Source organism: Octopus sinensis, linkage group LG17, assembly GCF_006345805.1.
Source record: "Octopus sinensis linkage group LG17, ASM634580v1, whole genome shotgun sequence".
NCBI classification, from domain to species: Eukaryota; Metazoa; Mollusca; class Cephalopoda; order Octopoda; family Octopodidae; genus Octopus; species Octopus sinensis.
The window spans coordinates 48,830,992-48,845,991 of NC_043013.1; the positions used below are offsets into that span (position 1 = coordinate 48,830,992).

General features: G+C 38.9%; 1 long non-coding RNA gene across 1 annotated transcript in view; it reads right to left on the bottom strand.

The window, feature by feature from the left end:
• Positions 1-719: 719 nt before the first annotated feature.
• Positions 720-15,000, bottom strand: part of LOC118766794 — a 20,069-nt gene continuing 5,788 nt past the window's right edge. The window contains exon 3 of the long non-coding RNA XR_005002710.1: positions 720-732. This is a non-coding gene — a long non-coding RNA (uncharacterized LOC118766794). The remainder of the gene's footprint in view (positions 733-15,000) is intronic.

Consider the following 15,000-nt stretch of genomic DNA (forward strand, 5'->3'; position numbering starts at 1 on the left):
AAAGGGGTCATTCTTTCTCCTTCAGCTTTTTAATATATTCTCCTTAGAATCCTTGATGTTTCTAACACGGCTGTTTTCTGCAACAGCCCCGTTCCTTTTCTCTCTTCTTCTATCTTCTGTCTTCTTATTCCTTTCTTCTTCTTTTTTCTTCTTCTTCTTCTTCTTTCTTCCTCCTTTTCTTCTCCTTCTTCTTCTTCCCCCCTCCTCTTTTTTCTCTCTTCCCTCCTCCTCCTCTCTTCTCTTCTTCTTCTTCTTCTTCTTCTTCCTCCTCCTCCTCCTATTTTTTCTCTTCCTCCTCCCTCCTCCTCCCTCCTCCCCTCTCCTTTTCCTCTTCTCCCCTCCTTCTCCTCATCCTTCCTCTCCTCCTCCTTCTCCTCCCCTCCTCCTCCTTCTCCTCCTTTTTCCCTTCTTCCCCTCTTATCCTCCTTCTCCTCCTTTTTCTCCTTCTCCACTCCTTCTCCTCCTCCCTCACTCCTCTATTCTTCTCCTCCTTTTTTTCTCTCCTCCCTCCCCCTCCTTTTTCTCCTCCTTCTCCTCCTTTTTCTCCTTCTTCCCCCTCCTCTCCTCCTCCTCCTTCTTCTGCTCCTTCTCCTTTTTCTCCTCCTCCTCTTCCTTTTTCTCCTTCTTCCCCTCCTTCGCATCCTCCTCTTCCTTCTTCTCCTCCTTCTCCTCCTTCTTCTTCTTCTTCTCCTCCTCCTTCTTCTTCTTCTTCTCCTCCTCCTTCTTCTTCTTCTTCTTCTTCTTCTTCTTGTCGTTGTTGTTATGGCCATATTGGCAAAATACCCTTCGGATCGGTCGTAAGTTTGTTTATATATATAGAACTGCAAATTGTTAATTTTTTATAGTATACCGTCTTCTAAAGAAAAATAGAACCCCAGAGTGCTGGCTGATTTCTTTTTTTCACATCCTTTTGGGGCTCAACTTTGTGGCAAAAGACTCAAATTTTGCTTTGAAAATAACTATTCTTGGTAATATGGTGTCGGTTTCATCAGCCAGCGAAGTGAAGGGAGAAGTAGGAGGTGACTTTCAAAGATAGAAATGCAGCACATGTCAAGGTTCATCTCTCTCCTTCTGCTTATGGAAGAGAAGGATTTTCCCTGATGAAAACACAAAATAAAAAAAAATTGCGTTACTTCCATCGCAGCGATATATAGTAGTTACGGAGATGTACTTGCATAGCGAGTGACTTGATCTGAGATCGTGTGCTGGAACGAAAACAATTGCAGCGTGCTGCACGCAAAGCGACGAAAATATTTTGACAAATTAAATTTAAATATTGAAGTGAATCTAACGGTTTTGTGTGTTTCTTAAATGGCTTATAAATACCCACCACGCTGCAATTGATATATAGTAGTATTAATAGCAATTAAACCAATAACAATAGCAAAAGTAACAACAGAAACAGTAATAACAATAACGTTAGCAGTGGCAGAAGCAACAACTGCGATGGCAAGAGAGAGATGATAATTTATCGCTGTGGGCCTTTAGAAAGTCATCGTCTGGAGACGGCCAAGTCCTCAGAGTAGCGTTCTCGCCTCAGAAGTATAGCAGTATATTCAGTATGTATCCTGGGTAAGGGAATTCTATGGGGTCAAAGTCCTAGTTAAGACTGGGACCCGCGCACTGCAACGCTTGTTGATCGCCTGCTGAAATACTGAGATCACCCTCTTCTTCATATACTTAAGAAGTAGGCTAAGGAGGGTGTCCAGCCTGGGCTGGCTCTCTGTGGATCCTAGCCTGCGGCGTGTTGGAAGGCAGCAACATCTCATTGGATGTCAAACAAATGGAGGCAAGAAGACTGCTCTGGGATGACGTTGGAAAATCTCCATGCTAAACATCATCTCCCTGCTAAATTGAGTGGAACTATTTATAATTTCAGAAAGCAAAAGACCTAGATACCATTTGTGAGGCAGCACCGATCGTGTGAGAGCTTGCTATTCACACTACCTAACCGAAAAGGCGAAAAGAATGGCTCCGGTGACGCCGTCACCATCGCTGCAACAATGAAGCAGCATGCCAGAATAGAGGCAGCAGCATCAGCACCAGGAAGAGTAAAAAAAGGAACAGCTACAACATCTGTACCAACATCAACATCAGTGACAACAGCAGAAACAGCAATAACGACTTTAACCACAGCAGCAACTGTAAGTGGATCACAGTTTCGATTCCCAGACCGGGCGTTGTGTGTGTTTATTGAGCGAAAGCACCTAAAGCTCCACGAGGCTCCGGCAGGGGGTGGTGGTGACCCGTTGTACTCTTTCGCTCCAACTTTCTCTCATCTTGCGAGCTCTGGGACGAAGACCGTTCACTCAACTGCTCAACAGCAGCAACCGTAGCAATAACAGTAGCACAAACAACATCAACATCTAAGACATCTGCATTAGCAACTTCAATGGCGGAAAAAAAAACTTTTACAATACCCAAGGGATATTCTAGCCCGGCACTATCCTCCTTTCCTTATTCGTTTCTTGTCCCCGACTTCCTACGCAACCGCTGAACCTGGATGCGCATTCATTCATCCGGTATGGGGGGGGGTGTTGACCTGCTTTCTCTTCTGCGTGTCTTACGAATAGCAAAGGACCACGTTTCGGACTTCTCCCATCTTGCGATATTGATACTACAGATTACGAACAATAAAAAAAAAGGGAGAAAGTAAAAAGCAAAACCATGGTGGCTGGTAACTTCTCATGTTTTTATTTTGTTCTCGGACAAAGAAGATCGAGCGTAGACCCAAACAAGGTGCTTGACACCTTGAGTGCAGCCAGATGCTTACAGCCGTCTGTTAGTCGGGCAGTGCAGTCGGTAGATGTTCCACACCACGGAGTTCTATAGAGAATTAGTGGTGAGCAAATACAAAAGCGAACTAGGGACAGAATAAAATGGTTGGGTTCGGCTGCTTGGACGTTGAAGATTTGGCACGGCCGATTGGATATTTGGACCTGGTTTGACGTTTCTTTTTTAATTTTTTTTTGGCGATAACACTTTTCGGCACTGATGGCAAATACACACATACAGGCACGCAGAAACGGATAAATAGATTGACAAATAGAGAAAGAGGTACACATTACAGCTTATTGATTGAAATCGATTGACATAAACACTTTTCTTTCTCCTCATTAACATAAATGGAATTATATCCCCATTCATAAACATGCACACATGTACACCCACGCACACAGAGAAAGAGAAAGAGAAAAACATCGTTGAAATTGAAGTCCCCCTCCCCCTCTCTGTCTCCAAGTTTTCGGCTCACAACGCCAACATTTTAGTTCCTTATTAATTTTATTTTGTCAAAGATGTGCAAAAATTGTTCGTTTTCACGTTTCGACAATATTTCATTAGTCGCCATATGCATAAAGAGAAGCAGGAAGCTAAATAAGTTTAATAGTAAGATAGTGTTGTAGCTGTGATTAGATGCTAGTTGTCAGGTAGAATAAGGATAAAATTTTTACGGTGCCAAAAGGTTTTGCGAACAAAATGTCTGATGTCAAGGAAGTCGGTAGCGAATTAGCGACGCCAAACAGGCAACGCCAGCACGTCTCATACTCCTCTATACGAAACATTAGGCTTCGAGAAGAATCAGTCCATTTACAAATGAGGACCAATGGAAATTTCCAGAAATCACAGGTCGAGCGGTGCTACTGGGTGTATTGCCAGTAAGGGATAAAATCTTCAAGCATGCTTGAAATGTATGCGCGCAGAACAACAAAATCTTCCTGTGCGCGCTCGAACATTGCCTGAGTATTGTTGACATGCGAAATTATATCGAACAGCTGTCATCGCGTGTGGAACAAATCTGGCAATCTACCAACTCCATCTTGAAGATCGCCATGCGGCCTTTCTTTGGCCGGAAAGGCACACAATTTTACTCTATTCTGGTGCTATGGCGAAAGAACTTGTAAGGTGGACGACACTAAAAGAACTGTAGACAGACGCCGTCTTCTTCGGCCAAGTCCTCATCAACTTTTTAAAATTCCGCATGAAAAGGAAGGTGAGAGAGGGGAGGGAATTGCCACCCAAGCAGTAAATTTGTGAATCGGGGGGTGACTAGCAGTAAGGGTCCAAGTTAGTGTTCTGAGATTTTATTCGCATGTTGGAGAGAAGAGGGAGACTACTTTCAGTTTCTATATACCAAATCCACCGACAAGGCTTTGGTCAGCTCAGGGATATTTTAAAAGGCATTTGCCTACGGCGTCAAGCAAGAGGATTGAACCTGGAAGAAAGAGGAAGAGGAGGTGAAGGGAAAGGAGGTGATGGAAGGTGAGGAAGTAGCGGTAGTGGTGACAATGATAGTTTCTTCTTATAGTGATATGAAGGCACAAATTTATAAAAGGAGAATGAATGTAACTGTATCCACCACATAATTACTATTTCAAGAAACAAATGTGAAGAGTTCGGTAGGAACTGTAATGAGAAAGTAATCAGGATCAAATTATACACATTTGATGATATACTATACAGACTCGTCTTACACACAGATATAAGGAAATTAGTAAAAATAAATGTAGACTTATTGACAAACTACTCACAAAAGATAATAAAAATATCCACACACAGTCATGGATACGCACAGTTTATATATCGCTGCAAGAGAAGAAAATTGCGTTGGGTGAAATGTGTAAGTAAGGTGCAAATACAATCTGTGTGGCAAAATAAGACCAACATCATACGAAGTAAAAATATAGCATGGTCGAAGTAATATTTCAAACAGAAGATTCCACACCACAACAACACCGTGGAATGAGAAACTATACTTCATTCAAAGAAACTATACTTCATCCGAAGAAACTATACCTCATCCGAAGTTATCGCAACCAGAACTTGATAAAAGTGAGCTGCGATTTCGATTACGCCGTAGTGTTTGTGTCCCTCGTTCAAGTATTTGTGCTGTGTATTTTCTACTTATATGGTTGTTCTGCCTCTTCGCATGATGAAGATTTTCTCGGCAGGAAAATCAGATACTGGTGACGGTGGGGGTAGGGCTTTGTATGTATTAATGTTTTCGTGTTTGAAAGAGGGAGGGAAATGGAGTTAGGCTGGATATTTTCTCGGATAGCCGTTTTTCGTTCTGCTACTGTGGGTTTCATTGTCGCAATTATTCTTATACCCTTTAACTGCCGATGTTGCACTCGTAATCTTCGCTACGGCTACTGAGACTACTGTAGGCTGCTGCTGTTGCTGGAGCTGTGGTGTCGGTGGTAGTGAGAGCTTCCTTTCTATTGCTTTTGGTTTAAGATAGGAAGCTCTGAAGTGGCTTTCCGTACCACACACACACACACACACAGTTTTAACTACGATAAAATGGTGAATCAGGTCAGTTAAAACTATACTACAAAATGTAAGCTTTTTGAACTTATAATTTTCTTTTTATATATACATACAGATACAATACCAATATTCCTCTGAACTTTTTAATAATTCTTTCTGTAAACTGTTTTTAACATTTTCTTAAGAATGTATATATATATATATATATATATATATATATTGTAATCTTTTGTGCCCAATATTTAAATGAACTTGTTAAACATTTTTATATTTTCCCAAGATTTTCCCTTGTAAACTGTTTTTAACATGTTTTTATTATTATCAAAGAATGTATATATATTTTGTAATATTTTGTGACAACCAGTACTTAACACAACAAAGCTTTTACATGTTACTTTCGGCAATCTTTTTCTAAAAAAGTGAAACCGGTCTAGTAAATAAACATCTTTTAAAATTGCATTTTCAAACCTTCTTTCATATATAATTCCACTCGTGCGGTACCTTACAACTCCACTTTGTTATATATATATATATTATATATATATATATTGTAATCTTTTGTGCCCAATATTTAAATGAACTTGTTAAACATTTTTATATTTTCCCAAGATTTTCCCTTGTAAACTGTTTTTAACATGTTTTTATTATTATCAAAGAATGTATATATATTTTGTAATATTTTGTGACAACCAGTACTTAACACAACAAAGCTTTTACATGTTACTTTCGGCAATCTTTTTCTAAAAAAGTGAAACCGGTCTAGTAAATAAACATCTTTTAAAATTGCATTTTCAAACCTTCTTTCATATATAATTCCACTCGTGCGGTACCTTACAACTCCACTTTGTTATATATATATATATATATATATATATACACACACACATGCAAAGATAAATTGATAGATACAACTGAGTGGACAAACAAAAAAATGAGACACAGCCTAGTGCTTTTTTTATGTTGATAAGCCTGGTACTTATTCTATTAGTTTGTTCTTGTGAAACCAGTAAGTTATGTGGATGTAAATAAATGAACAGCAGTTGTGAAGCAGTGATGAGGGCGAAACACAGAGACAACGACACACACATACACTTACATATATACATACATATATATATACGATTGATTTGTTTCAGTTCCTGTCTACGAAATCCATATATATTGTTGTCGGCATCCTTTTTGTCTCGGGAGACAATGGAGTTGCGCATAAAATAATAAAGTTCGGCTTTTACATTTCATGTCCTAATACACCTCCTGCTGTGGCTGTGTAGTCCTATACTGGACAAACACTCCCTCTGGCAGGTGCCACAAATGTAGCGAAGACTTTGCCTGGCTGGTTGTAATGTCATAGTTTCTTGTTGACGTCTTTTCTTGTCTTTCCATTTCTCCTCTCTATGTCACTCCTTTGTGTTCCCTCTTTTACGGTACGTCGCCAATCTCCACGGTTGCAGGCAACTGCTTCCCAGTTGGTAATATTGATGTTGCAGGCATTCATGTCCCTTTTTCAAACATCCTTGTATCGTAAGAACGGTTTTCTCACAGACCTAGTTCCCCTAGCAAGCTCTCCGTAGAGCATGTCCTTGGGGATTCTGCCATCTTCCATACGGCTAACATGTCCAAGCCATTACATATGTCTTTGTGTGAGGAGTGCAAACATGCTTGGTATTCCTGCTTGCTTGAAGACATCTTTGTTGGGGACATGATTCTGTCATTTGATGCGAAGGACTTTCTGGAGGCAGCGCAGGTGAAAGATATTTAGGCGACGCTCTTGGCGTGTGTATGGCGTCCAAGTCTCACTTCCATACAGTAGAGTTCTAAGTACACATGCCTGGTAAATCTTCATTTTTGTGGTCTTGGTCAGTTTATTGTTGTCCCATGCCCGTTTGGAGAATTGGACCATCACAGCAGCTGCCTTGCCAATGCGTATATTGAGCTCAGTATCAAGGGATAGGTTGTAGGTGACGGTAGAGCCAAGATAGGCAAACTTCTCCCCTCCTGTTGTCTGTGGTCTCCAATATGTATGTTTGGGATGTCCGATGTAGCTTGACCCATTATGTTGGTCTTCTTGAGGCTGATAACTAAGCCAAAGTCGCTACATGCTTGCTCAAAACAGTTGATGAGCCTTTTTGTAGGGCTTCTTCTGTGTGTGATACCAGAGCGGCATCATCAGCAAACAGCATCTTCTTGATCAGAACGTTTCTGATTTTGGTCTTGGCACGCAGACGCGAGAGATTGAACAGTTTCCCGTCACTTCTACTGTGCAGAAACACTCCATCATTTGATGTCTCAAAGGCATGTGACAGCAGCAGCGAGAAGATGCCAAATAATGTAGGAGCAAGGGCACAAACTTGCTTTACCCCGTTTTTTATTTGGAAGGCGGTTGATGTTAAACCATTGTGCTGTATGGTGCCTTGCATATCATCATGGAAAGATTTGATAATCTTCAGCAGCTTTGGTGGACATCCGATTTTTTGGAGCAGAATGAAGAGGCCTTTTTTACTTACAAAGTCAAAGGCCTTTGTCCGATTAATGAAGGCCATATATAATGGCATTTTCTGCTCTCTGGACTTCTCCTGAAGTTGGTGAATGGAGAATATCATGTCAATAGTTGATCTGCTTCTTCTAAAGCCACACTGCGATTCTGGATAAATTCGAGAAGCAAGCAGTTGTAGCCTGGACAGGATAATGCGAGCAAAGGTCTTAGAAGAGATATTCCACGGTAACTGTTACAATCAACACGTTCACCTTTGTTTTTGTAAAGCGTAATGATGTTAGCATCTCGCATATCCTGAGGGACTGTACCCTCTTCCCAGCACTGACACAGAAGCTCATGAAGGTTCCGAAGCAGGATGGTGTTTTTGCCGGATTTGATGATCTCTAAGGGAATGCCGTCTTTCCCCGGAGCCTTGTTACTTGCTAGGGAGTCAATAGCCTTGGCGAGCTCTGCTATAGATGGCAGACTGTCAAGTTCACACATGACTGGCAAGATCTTGACACCCTCGATTGCAGCCTCAGCTACCGTGGTCTCCCGTGAGTAGAGATCCTGGTAGTACTCCACCCATCTATCCATTTGCTTGCTTTGGTCCTTGATGAGTAGTTGATTTCAGAGGGGCTGATTTGGCTGCGGATGGACCGAGGGCCTTCTTCAAACAGGCATACATCCCACGGGTGTCGCCACTGTCAGCAGCTGACTGGATACTCTAACAGACTTCCTGCCAATACCTATTCGCACAGCGTCTGTCAGTCAGTTGGGTTTTATTTCTTGCCTTTCTGAGTACTTCGAGTGACTTTGTAGAAGAATCACTCTTGTATTGCACCAGAGCTGCACGCTTTGCTTCGATAATTGTTTCCAGCTCTGAGAGCCCAGCACTGAACCAATCTGGCTTTTACCTTTCTCTCATGCCGAAAGTATCTATTGATGTGGTATACAAAGCTTCCCTGATATAATTCCATCTACTTTTAGCAGGGGAGTTTGGGAAGCTACTGAGGGCAACCTTGATAGAAACAGCAAAACATTTTCGCAGTGTAGGGTCCGAGGTTCTGGCAGTGTTAATGCGTGGTCGGGCTATTTTCTTGGAGTTATGGACTTTGTTAGGCAGAATCCCCACCCTGCTTCTTATTAGTGAATGATCTGTGTCACAATCCGCGCTGTGGTAACTACGAGTCAGTTGAACAGAATTCAGAAAGGGTCTTCGTGTAATGATGAGATCCAGCTGATGCCAGTGGTGAGATCCTGGATGTCTCCAAGATGCCTTGTGGGATGTCTCGTTGGCAAAGAACGTGTTAGTGATGCACAGGTTATGGTATGTGCAAAATTCAAGTAGTCTCTGGCCATTGTCATTCATGTTGCCAATACCAAAACACATACACTTACATATATATACATACATATATATACGATTGTTTCAGTTCCTGTCTACGAAATCCATACACACACACAAAGATAAATTGATAGATACAACTGAGTGGGCAAACAAAAATATGAGACACTGCGTAGAGATTTTTATATATTTTGATAAACCTGGTACTTATTCTATGAGTTTCTTCTTGTGAAACCAGTAAGTTATGGGGATGTAAATAAAAGAACACCAGTTGTGAAGCAGTGATGAGGGAGAAACACAAAGACACACACACATAGACTTACATATATACATACAATTGATTTCTTTCAGTTTCTGTCTACAAAATCTACTGACAAGGCTTTGGTTCGTCTGAGGGTATAGCAGAAGACAGTTGCCAAGTTACCACACAGTGGGACTGAACTGAGGAACATGTTCGTCTCCCCACATCATCTTGAATGTGATATGAACTAATTTTAGTTCAAGAAAATGCGCTTCTGCCAACAGACCACACTTGGGGCTGATGTCTCCCATTCCACTGGACTTGATGTTCCTCATTAGCACTATCCTGGCGACGAAGAGAAATCTGAGAAAATAACGGAACCTACAACTAATGAGCTTTGATATAAAACGTATCAGCACAACGTTCTACTTTCATCTTCTTCAAAAAGCCTTTATTCATGGAAATGAAGACCAAATTACCCAATATCGCTTCTCTTTGAGAAATACCTCATATCTTTATTTACTCGCTTTAGTGAAGAAAGCAATTTCTCACAGGAAGCAGATGTGGCAGGGACTGTCAGAGTGAGATGTAGTAATTTTGCTAATTCGGCCAGATCTTGATTTAGTTCTAGCTCCTGTGTTATGTCAGTGACTTCTAGCATGTTTGACACTTGCTTCGCAAAATCTGTAGCATAAATTGATTTCAGCTCGCACTTAAATCCATCTAAATTCAATATGTTTTTACAGACATCCAATGATGCAAACGCTTCCATCGAATATTTTTTTGTAAACGTGAAAAAGCTTCGGATTCAACAATTCAAAAAATCCAAACTCAAATATTTAAAACTATAGGGTTTTAAATCTTTGCTCTAAGTGAACAATAACTCCATGAAAAATGTTAAACACATTTCTTAAAACAGCTTCTGTCACCAACGATTCTCTGGCGGTTCAGCGACACCATCCAGAATCCGGCAATAAAATTCTTCAAATGCGTTCTTCTTAATGTTGTAGTGAACCTTAAGATTTACACCCTTTTCACCAAATTATCTGTTCACTATCATGAGTGGACCACAGTTGGGGCAGTCAAGCTTAATGTGAACATAATTTTTTAGACTAATCGATTTGTAGATCAGACAATCAGTTAGAACATCATCTCAAATGTTCTTGAGATTAACACTTTTTTTTCCCAGTTAAGCAGTTTAGCGCTAGAAATCAACCAGAGTTCTCATAGCTTTCGAAGAAAACACAATTCCTCAGGCGAGAAATCGCTTTCTTCATTAAAGTGCGTAAATAAAGGTATGGGGTGTTCTCAAAGTGAAGAGAGATTGGGTAATTTGGACTTCGTTTCCATGAATAAAAACCTTGTGAAGAAGATGAAGATAGAACGTAGTGCTGATACATTTTATATCAAAATAATCGATAAATTTGCCGAAAAGAAACGAATTGAACTATCCAAGCAAACCAATGATAAAGCTTCAATAAAATTCGGCGGTGTCGCTTTTTGAAGATAACTAATGACCAAGCAATCACAGTTAAGTCGATCCCTGTACCCTAGTCCAGTGACGAATTGGTAATTCAAGTACGTATTCATGTTCAGCGTTCCCTTAAATAAATCTGATGTTAAATATTCAAGAGTTTTGGTTCTGTCTGCAATATACACAGCCAGCCTAATCTTACACTATAATTAATACAATTACACCTGACGTGACAATATCAACCGATTGTTTTTGAAGTTCTGAAACTCACGAATACACCTCGATATATCAAGCGAACGTTTTTTGAAGAATCGAAAACAGAATCTCCGAGCCACTCAATATGGTTTCAAAAGCCACAAAAAGAATTTTAACTGAAAATCTAGAATTGCAATGAATCCCCTTGACCGTGTTACTTCTGAAGTACTCGGTTGAAAATGGATACATGTCGAGATGAATACTTCCAATGTGTCTCGAGTATCATTGGAAATCACCTTCCAACGATTTCCTCAAGTAGGGCTCTTCAAGCCGTCGACTTTGAGAAAAAAGTTGAAATTCATTTCAAAGTTTGGAAGAAAACAAGGACGTTCACGAATACTTGAAGTTGATTGAGACAAAACCAGATTAAGTGAATGTTAATAACAATGTACAAATACGACATTCGCACCAAAATCTCCTTTGTTCTTGTTTGCACTCTTTTCAAATGCCCAGCCATCACGCTCGCTCCATCATAAATTTGTGTGAGGAATATGTGGCCACATTTGAATTGATTAATAAACTTTCGAACTTCTGTCTGTGATACAGCTTTTTTTGTTTTCCCCCAAACCATTCTTGAGGCTTTTCTTTCTTATCTACAAATCGCAAACCGTGTAACAATTGCGATTTAATTCGAAGGTCTATATATATAATATATAATATAATATATAATATAATATAAGAGCAATAAATGCTGTTTTTTTCCCGATCATAACCTTAATTTCACCTTCACTTGTAGCAGCTATTCAGTTAAACGATTTACTTTTGAAAATCACTTGAACTTCTAGAAAATGTGCAGTTAGCATTTTTCTTCACTAAATCTAAATGATATCTTAAACAGTTATGGTATTTCGCTACTGCTTCACATATATCCAGAAAATTACCCTTAATGTTTGATTCTTCTGGTTCATCATGTCTTCCGAATGATCATTCTTGACAAGCCAAAATTTCAGTAAAACGAATTAACTTTTTCAATATATACGGATTTTTTTCGACTGATCTATTATGCAACTGAATCGAAGCATGTTTCCTCTGATCGATTGCTGCATCAATTCATTGTTGGCCAAAGGTGTTCAGAGCAATTACGGAATTCTGATGGTTCTGAGATGTTTGTGTTTTGTCAAAGCTGCAATCAAATAAGGCAAATTGCAGTAGCCAGTAGTTGTTCACGTGTTCTGAAAAAATAACAGATACGGGAAACAGCAAAATTGTTCAGAATGAGACATGCTATCATTTACTCACACTGTTCAAAATACTTGGATTTAAAATAATGATAACATTCATTGCTGCCCACTTTGGTTTTGATTTTCGTTTCAAACTTTGGTTTCTCTTTTCCGAGAATGATAATATTCTAATCTGCGAAGCTTCATGTTGCAAAGACCGGGAAAGTAGAGCAGGAATTTTATATAAATTACAATATTTAAAATTAAATTTTAAAGCATTTACATGGATAAATGGACGAAAATTTTACTTTTTAATCACAAAAAATAAAAAGAATTTGTCGGTTGCTTCTTTTTTTGCTCTAAGTGTGAGCTAGTCAAGAAGGAAACTCTGAGGTCACATGAGTGAATTCGGGTCTTGAGAAGGGATCAAATATTACCTTCAATAACAAACTCTGCTGTAGAGAATTTAATGATGGTTTCTTCGATATAACAATGGGTTCCCCAGACTCGGCTCAGGTCACAGACATCGTTTTGCTTTAGCTCATCCAGCAACATCGCATGTACTTTCCTGCAACCCACAGTGGACTGCATCGTGATGATGCTCTCCTGGTTATTATCGGTTTCTCCAAACCATCTCTTGAGAAAACCAGAAAGGCCCAGCATAAGTTTTTTTTAATCAATTTTTAGTCTATTGCATTTTAGAATACCAATAAAATAACCAATTTCCTCGACGTAACGGATTTAAACTCTTCGTTATATTCTCCGTACCATAAGCCTAATGAATATCCAAAGTGCTCAAAGTTTATTCCAATCACCATAGATGTGTTTTTAGAAACGTGATTAAGGGTATCTCTATTATTGTTTGTGATCTGTCTGCAACAGAGGAAATATTTAATAACCACGCCACTAATAATAATCATGCATTTGCCGTCAGCGGTTTCTCATAAAAAATAAAATTCTTGTCTAATACTAAGCTTAAGAACTATCTAGCTCAATTATATCATAATTCTACGCGCCCACAAACTACGACTATAACATTCCCTGCAATAGATAGAACACTCCACCCATAATAAACAGCTTACTGGGCATATCCAACCGCCTCTCCTACACCACCCAAAAACTCATGCAAAATGTAATTCTCTAAATGGAAATGTATCCTTAATATCCACTAGAAAACCGAACTCTGCAACCCCAACCAGATTAATAAAAATTGGAGAAGAACTCTACTTTGGTACACATTCCCTTTCCTTAAATGTTAAGGGTCTACCTCAGCAATTATTTGCCATTATCAAATCTAATTTACCCCCCCCCCCCAACCATAAGTACCACTCTATCTTTAACCGATCTACCCTTAAATTATGCCATTCCACTTCACCTAGCATCGAATCCAACATAGCCGCATCTAATAAGCGCAAGCTTAATATACGTCACTTACCATCCACTACTAACGAAAATAATAATAATGGTGGTGGTGATGATGATGATGATGATGATGATGATGATGATGATGATGATGATGAGGAAGATGATTATGATTATAATAGCTATAACTATAATAATATTACTACTAATCGTAATAATAGAAACTATAAAAATAACCAGAATACTAACATTAATGTGAATATAACATGGTGGTGGTGGTGCTGCTAGTAATATTACTACATATCGTGATGATTGTAATAGTACTAGTAATAATAATAATAACACTAATAATAGCAGTAATAATACTTTTGATAATGATAGTAATATTAATAATAGTAATAATGGTAACAACATCAGTAATCCTAATTGCAATAATAGGGTTTCTACCAGCAACAGCGACAATTTAATTTCTCCCATGAGTCAAGAACATCTATGTTTTCTATTATCAATACTTACAATGACAGCATAAATGACCTCGAAAACGATGGAGAACGGACCGGAAAGAACTGGCTCAAACCATCATACATCCTCTAATCATGCATACTCTCTTTCACTTAGCGGGGGATGGGGGGAACTCGTAAATCAAACAGATCCAATTATAACTCCAAAATTCGGGATAACTGCCCGCTACGAGCTCAAAGCAAGAGGTTTGATATCGTTTATAAGTGCACGGTCCTTAAAAAAAACATTCCAAAACTCCACTAAGATTTTTAATGGAGCGACTATTAATTTCAAGCAAAGATATTCTGCGCATTTAAACTCATTGGAATATGAAAAATATATTACTCTCGCAGAACATATACGCTACCTTATATTTCTTTCGCAAAACATATACACTACCTTTGGAAAAAGAACGGATCTTTTCGGTTTGAACGGCAGTTTTTAACATAATTTCTAGGTAACTAAAAAATTTGAAACTTCGTATACTGGTAGAATGTGTTTATAAAACATCTCTCTATGGGTAATAAAGAAATAAATTAGCAAATAAAATAATTAGCAAGGCAAAGTTCTCATCAGCGGATACGCCAAAACATTAACATATAAATTAGAGACAAAATAACACGTGTCTCATCCTTATATATATTATAATTTTTCAAATCCTACGCGCAAGCGCAGTTTCAATCAGCAGCAAATAAAAATTCTGATTAAAGTTCAGATATTACTAAAATCATTTCTTAAAATTAATATAGGGTAGGAAAAATTATAGAATGTTTTTCTACCTGTTGCCTAGCATGCATACAAAGTCAATAGACATATTTTTCATATAAAAATTAGTATACATTTAAACACAAAGGGACGAGCCTTAACAGATCGCCTTACTTACTTGAAGGAACGGTCAAAAAGTCCAAACCACAGTTA